This window comes from Limulus polyphemus, unplaced genomic scaffold, assembly GCF_000517525.1.
Source record: "Limulus polyphemus unplaced genomic scaffold, Limulus_polyphemus-2.1.2 Scaffold3333, whole genome shotgun sequence".
Classification (NCBI taxonomy): Eukaryota; Metazoa; Arthropoda; class Merostomata; order Xiphosura; family Limulidae; genus Limulus; species Limulus polyphemus.
Genome location: NW_013668943.1, coordinates 64,174 through 71,165, shown reverse-complemented (window position 1 = coordinate 71,165; position 6,992 = coordinate 64,174).

The window sequence follows — 6,992 nt, the reverse complement described above, 5'->3', positions numbered from 1 at the left end:
TTAATAAGTAATAAGCTAGTTACCAGCGTTGCCGGATTCCAAAACGCGCGCGACATCAGACATAAAAAAATTACTGCAGACACTGTTTAAAAAGAAAAAGGTCAATGCTATTATCACCGATATTTTGCTTTCCTCCTTCATTGTCAGTACGTTCCGGATCCCCTTCTTCCTCCAAAGTTCTCGAATTCTTTTCAAACTTGCTTTGGTTGTTCATGGTGAGAAATCGTCTCGCCTGCAAGAAAAACGAGAAAGATGTTAATTATATTAAAAAATGGACTAATTAGGTTATTTTCCCCAGATTTTGTCGCAGTTCACCCCTTTTGCCACCAGAAGTTATGAAATTTCACTATCTGACATTCGAAATTTATAATTGTTCCTGGCCAAATGTCGTATATTTTCCGGTTGATAAGGGTTAGCAAAATCACAGTTTATAGCTTACAAGATTATAACAGTTTTCCAGTAAAATTTGTATGTTAGCTCTCTTCTCTGTTCTCTGTTATTTTTTAGCACGTTGCCTTGCTGTTTTTATAGGTGAGACACATTTTCTAGAAACTTCTAATAATACCGGTTATGGAAGTGGATATATTGTTGATTCTTGTGTTCACGAATATTCTACAATCTTGGAGAATTGGCGGGAGTTTCGCCATAGCAACTAACATGGTAAGCTAGACACGCCCTCACATATAAACTTATTCGAAACAAACGTTGATATTATATAACAAATTTGTTATATGCAATACATATCTGATACTACAAGTCACGCTTATTTCAAAATACAAATTCAATCCAAACAACGTTCATATTAAAAATAAATACATAATGATAAATTCGTTACACAATTCCATTAAATATTTTTTTAAAATAATATTAAATGACAACAAGGGACCTTTTGGTTCATCTAGACTGTCATGCCACTAAATTAAAATAAGGTAAACAAACAAACAAAAAACAAACTGAAAACCAGTTGCAAATTGTAAAACTACTATTTAACATTAACGCCTGAATGTATCCAGAAGCCCCCCAGTGGCACAGCGGAATGTCTGCGGACTTACAACACTAGAATCCGGGTTTCGATAGCCGTGGTGGGCAGAGCACAGATATCCCGTTGTGTAACTTTGTGCTTAGTTACAAACAAACATGTATCCAGAATGAAAACGCGTCACATCAGAACAGATAGCCTCAATACACTGTAAAACGAAACCTTAGGAAAATGAGCATAAATTTTAGTCCTCCCATAGCCTCTTGGTAAGACTGCGAATGTGTCTTTGTTGTCCAATATAGATTTGATAGCCATTGTTTGCTTATATATGAGGTTGAACCTGTTTTTTCTTTCTATAAACTAATTTGATTCGTCAGCATCTATTTTGCAAACAATAATATTGAAATTTGGTGGTAAAATTAGAATAAATATGACTAGAATGTGTTATAAAAAATAGAAAACAATCATGTAAATCAAAACATATTTTGAATGTTTGTTTGTTTTTTCAAAACGTATTTACAACAGACGTCATAATCAACAACCCACGATGAATCGCTGATCAGTTTGTATGTATTGATATTCATATGTTGATTTTTTAAAAGATTTCGATTTAAACGTTAGCCTAGTCTTTTAGTGTTCGTAGATTTTTATTACTACTGTAGGTTATAACTTAATTTTCAGTTTGAATTTTATCTATATAAATTTTCAGTATTTTGAAATGTCACATACTTGCAATCAAAAAGTGTGTAAAACATTATTTTGCAATGTAATATGCTTTTTGTAATTGACAGGTTAAGGAATTTATTAAAGGATTATGAAGAAGATGAGTAGCTTTACTTTCTATTCAGTTAGTCAGTCGACTGTCAGCATTTACGGAAAACATCACTGGGATTACCTCCCATGGTATATCAGCCATCCATGACTCGTTTGCTCCTAGGGAGGCCACATGGTGGTTGTGCCATCTTGTGGCGATCTTCTCTGTGACCTGTCATTACACCAATAGAGTGCTTGAACAATCGTGTTAGTGGAGTAACAGTGTTTCTACTCTCGAGTGAGCTGTTATTTGTCGCACTGAATGTTCATATGCCTACCGATTCTGCTGGTAACCTGGATGAATATATTTCTGTACTACGAGATATCTCCTGTATATGCCATACAAATGGAAATGACAGGATTGTCCTAGGTGGTGACTTTAACACAGACTTCAGCTGACGTAGCTCATCTCACACGTTAGCATTGGAAAGGTTCCTACAGGACGAGGAGTTATGTCTGACCAGATCATACACTGGTGAATATGCATCTGATAACACGTTTGAGAATGTGTTTGGTGATAGGTCAAATATTGATCATTTCTTTGTCACTAATAATATGTTGGACTGTCAGCCAAAAGGTACAATATGTCATGACGTGGATAATTTTTCGGACCATAGTGTCATTTCCCTTTCTATGGTTGACTCATCCTCAATAGAACGACTTGTACCTGCACACATCACTACACCGCATCTGAGATTACAATGGGACGAGACTAAGCCTGAGTCAATTGAAGTCTATCAGAACGGACTGAGGAAATGTTTAGATAATGTCCGGATACCGAGCGAGGTAATTTATTGTAATCAGAATAACTGTAAACGTCATGACGCATCAATAGAAGACTACCATGATAAGCTGGTTAAAGCCTGTATAGACTCTAGTTTGAAATCTATATCACGTTCTCGCAGTAACAAGCCTTGTGTGGCTGGCTAGAACGACGAGGTGAAACCCGTGCGCGAAAATGCGCTCTTCTGGCATTTCATCTGGAGTGAAATGGAAAGACCACGAGTTGTGCTAATTGCCCAGATACAGAGGAATACTCGTGCAGAGTATCATCGTGTGGTAAAACGTGTCAAATCCCTAGCAGATCAACTATCATCTCAGAAGATGGCTGATGCACTCGTGAACTGTCAGAACCTTGACTAATGGGAGGAGGTGAAGAAGTACAACAAAACGTATAAACCTGTTCCTTCTACCATTGTTGGGACTATCAGCGAAAGAGAAATCGCCAATGTATTTGTTCGTAAGTTTGAGCATCTGTATAACTGTGTCTCATATGAAGAAGAGGATATGGCCACCTTGGTACGGGAACTGGATGAGCAAATTTGTCATTACTGCTGTAGTGACCAATGTTATCACGGCCACTTCATTACGGATGACCTAATTGATAATGTCGTGTCCCACCTTAACTCCAGTAAGAGAGACGGTGATGGATTATCTTCTACCGACCATATTACTGGACTGGTATTACGTATACATCATAATTACGTCCCTGGTGATATGTTGGCATCGACCATCATACCTATTCCACAAAGTACGAGAAGATCGCTGAGCGAATCAGGTAATTATAGAGCCATTGCCTTGAACAGCCCGATAAGTAAACTTTTTGAGCTTGTAATATTAGAAATGAATGCTGAGTCACTGGTTACAACCAATCTGCACTTTGGTTTTAAGCAGAAATCTTCGACTACACAGTGTACTTTTGCTGTACAAGAAGTAATTCACTATTGCTTAAATAATGACACATCCGTGTTTTGCATGCTTTTGGATGCGAGTCAGGCTTTTGATCATTTCCAGTATATTAAACTGTTTAAACGATTACTTGAGAAAGGTTTATGTCCTTTAACATGTAGAGTACTGTTACTTATGCATACAGGACAGGCAGTGTGGCTTTGCTGGGGAGAGATTCTTTCAGGTTCGATATCTGTGTCCAACGGTGTCAAGCTAGGCCTAATTCTATCGCCTCTGCTTTTTTCGATCTATGCTGATATGCTACTTACTGAGCTACGTAACTGTGGTCAGGGTTGCTACATTGGCAGAACAGTTGCAGGAATGATCGCTTACACTGATGACATTATCCTTTTAGCTCCGTCGAGAACTGGGTTATTGAATATGTTGGAAATTGCCGAACAAATAGGCAAGGACCTTAACATTAAGTTCAATCCAGCGAAATGCCAGTTTCTGAAATTCAGGTGTCCTACTTCAGTTAGTAATGATAATGTAAAACAACCTATATTGTTCTGTGGCATTAAGCGAATCAGCTGTACACCTTGGTCATTACATCGGCTTTAATTACAGAGTAAATTACATTCAGAAAAACGTGAATGATTTGTACCAGTGATGTAATTCGTTACTATCTAAATTTTCACATTGTTCATATGATGTGCGATACAGTCTGTTTAAAACTTACTGTATGTGTTCATATGGATCGAATCTTTGGGATTTTGATCATAAGACAATCGAAAGTTTTTATTGCGCATGGCGAAAACGCATTCGTTGCATTCTCATGGTACCATATGACTTTCACTGTGATTTGTTACCTAGAATTGTGGATGATCATCCCATAGATTTCAAATTCACAAGCGTTTTATGAATTTTATTAACTCCTGCTGTTCGTCTGAAAATGAGCTAGTCAGATTATGCTATAGAATGGCCGTAAATGGCAGTAGATCTCCTGCTGGGAATTCCATCAGTCAAATTTGTTGTAAATACAATCTTCACCCGGAATCATTATCGAGACTTCTTCGATGTGAATAGCCCCAGACTGACAGTGCAATTAGAGACTTTATCTGCTTCAGGGAGACATCAGGAGGTGACGACAGAGTAGATATAAATATCATTATTTACAACCTGTGTACATATTAATTATCTGTATAAGTACTGATGTCTGTAACTGTATTAATTGTATCTATGATTGGTACGAATACATATATATATATATATATATTTAAAGAAAACAATCCCGATGAACCCTATGCACAGCATAGCCAAGATAAAGAGTGGTTTCACCTGAACATCTAGGTAATTTCTCCATGGTTTTCTCCTCTCTGCGAGCCAAGAGGAAGAAGAAAAAACAAAAGAGAAAAACAGTCACACATCTCTTCATTTTAAAGTAACTCCAAGGAAACTTATACAAGAATACAGTGAGAAGTCTTTCGACAGAGAGAATGAATCTGTAAACCCTCAGGAATGTGATGAAGACATTCAGAGGGGATCGACAAACTACTCCTGACCAAGGAGATAAGGGAAATGAAAAATTATAAGATGTGATTCCATCAAACACATGCACTGAGGACACAAAAATTAACCCATAACATCTACAGACAGTGGTAAAGAAGATCCTACTGTGGACTATTTCCAGAATGAAACAATTTCAAGAATGTTACATCCAGGAACAAACACAAGCAGTAATGTTGGATTTACAGACTGTTGTCCATCACATTTCACAATCACACTGTCAATGGGGAGTTTGACAAACTAAAGCGTGAGAGAAGAGAAGGATATCGTGTTTCGAAAAGAGGATGAACTGACATAATTTGTGAATAGAGTATTGAAGTGAATAAATTTTGATGTAGATTTCACATATAATAGAATCAAATCCAGTAATTTACTAAAAACAAAATCTGTTTACTGGCATGGAAGAGGCCAATGCAAATATGATGGCTGCACCCAGCACAATATTTCAATTGCAAATAAACCTAAAAGAAAGTCAAAGTGAAGTGATTGTACTTGTGGATGGCAATGGTAAAATAAACCACACAAGTCTGCAAGTTTTAAAAAGGCACGCAAGATGGTAAGAAAGGGACAAACTGAAAGCACAACTCAGAGAAATGAAACCCATGCAGATGCACACACAAAAAAAAATGACAAATGCAGAACAGAACAAATTGTAGCAGGTAATCTGAATACGGTCAAATCAATTAGGGTTATGCAAAAAATTTCAAATGGAAAAATACTCAAAGTAGATTTAGTCAAAATGAATCCTGGGATTGCTGAACAGTATAAAAATAACAAGATGATCAAGCTTGTCACTGTGATAGCCACCAAAATAGAAGCAAATATAGAGGCAAAGCTATCGTTTTTGTATTCATTTGCCTTAATGCAGAAGGCAGTCAACATGGATGATATCCGAGTACAATTCAAAAGAATGTCACGTGTTTAATTGTTTTGTCAAAATTTAAACAACTGCATTCATGGAGCATGTGAATGCCTCGCAGAAGTCAATTTCTGATCAGAAAATACACATTTAGAGTGACGATTTTGAAAAAGAATCTGCACACAATATCACTACTGAAAAATGAAGCATCAAGAAAGACTAGTCATTCTCCAAATGTTTAGCTAAATTATTTGCAGAAACAAAGAAGAAAGGTGAACTTGACAACAATGACCCGACTCTTTCAAAATGAAATCTTCTCTGCTTTCCACAGCTTGTTGATCTGCTGGAGTCTTATTATGCAACAATACCCCTTTGGGGTGGAGTAATGTTCAAGTAAACATAAACAGACGTAACAGAAACGTAACTCTTTAAAACTAGTTCGAGACAACCAAGAAGGTGGCATTAAACAAAAAGTGTATCAAAGACCAGGTATTTTTTGTATGAGTTTGTGAAAGGAATAATGCACTACGAGACACACAAATCAAACACGCGAGTCCACAATGACAACTGATGTCGAACTTGCAGAATAAGACATAGCCCAGAAAGAACTACTCAGCCAAGAAGACGAGTGAGTGGCAAAAGAGAAAGCCCAAAAGTAAAATAAGACAAGGGAAATACTACCAGCCACCACAAACGCATCCTACAAGGAAGTGTACTGCATCGACTTGCCCACCATGGTCTGGCAAACGCAAACTTGGAAGAAATACTTTTATATGTGTAATAACAGTACAATTGACAATCTGTTATATGTCATTCATTTGGCAATCCAGAAGCATGACTGGATTTTTAAAGAGCTTGATTATCTGAAATGAAAAATCTAGACATCAGAGCACTTCTTCAAGTTTACCATAATTTCTCAATGAAGGAATGGATCAAAGGAAAAATTGAGTGGTTGAAGCACTTTGAACATTTTCGAGGCAGAACTGTGTGAGATGCAATTTGGAGTGAAGAGGACTTAGTTGTAAGCTTCCTTCACTACCTTCAAATTACAAGAGTGGAGTACAATTGCAGTAAACCCTCCTGTTCAGACTAGATTACTGAGGCGCT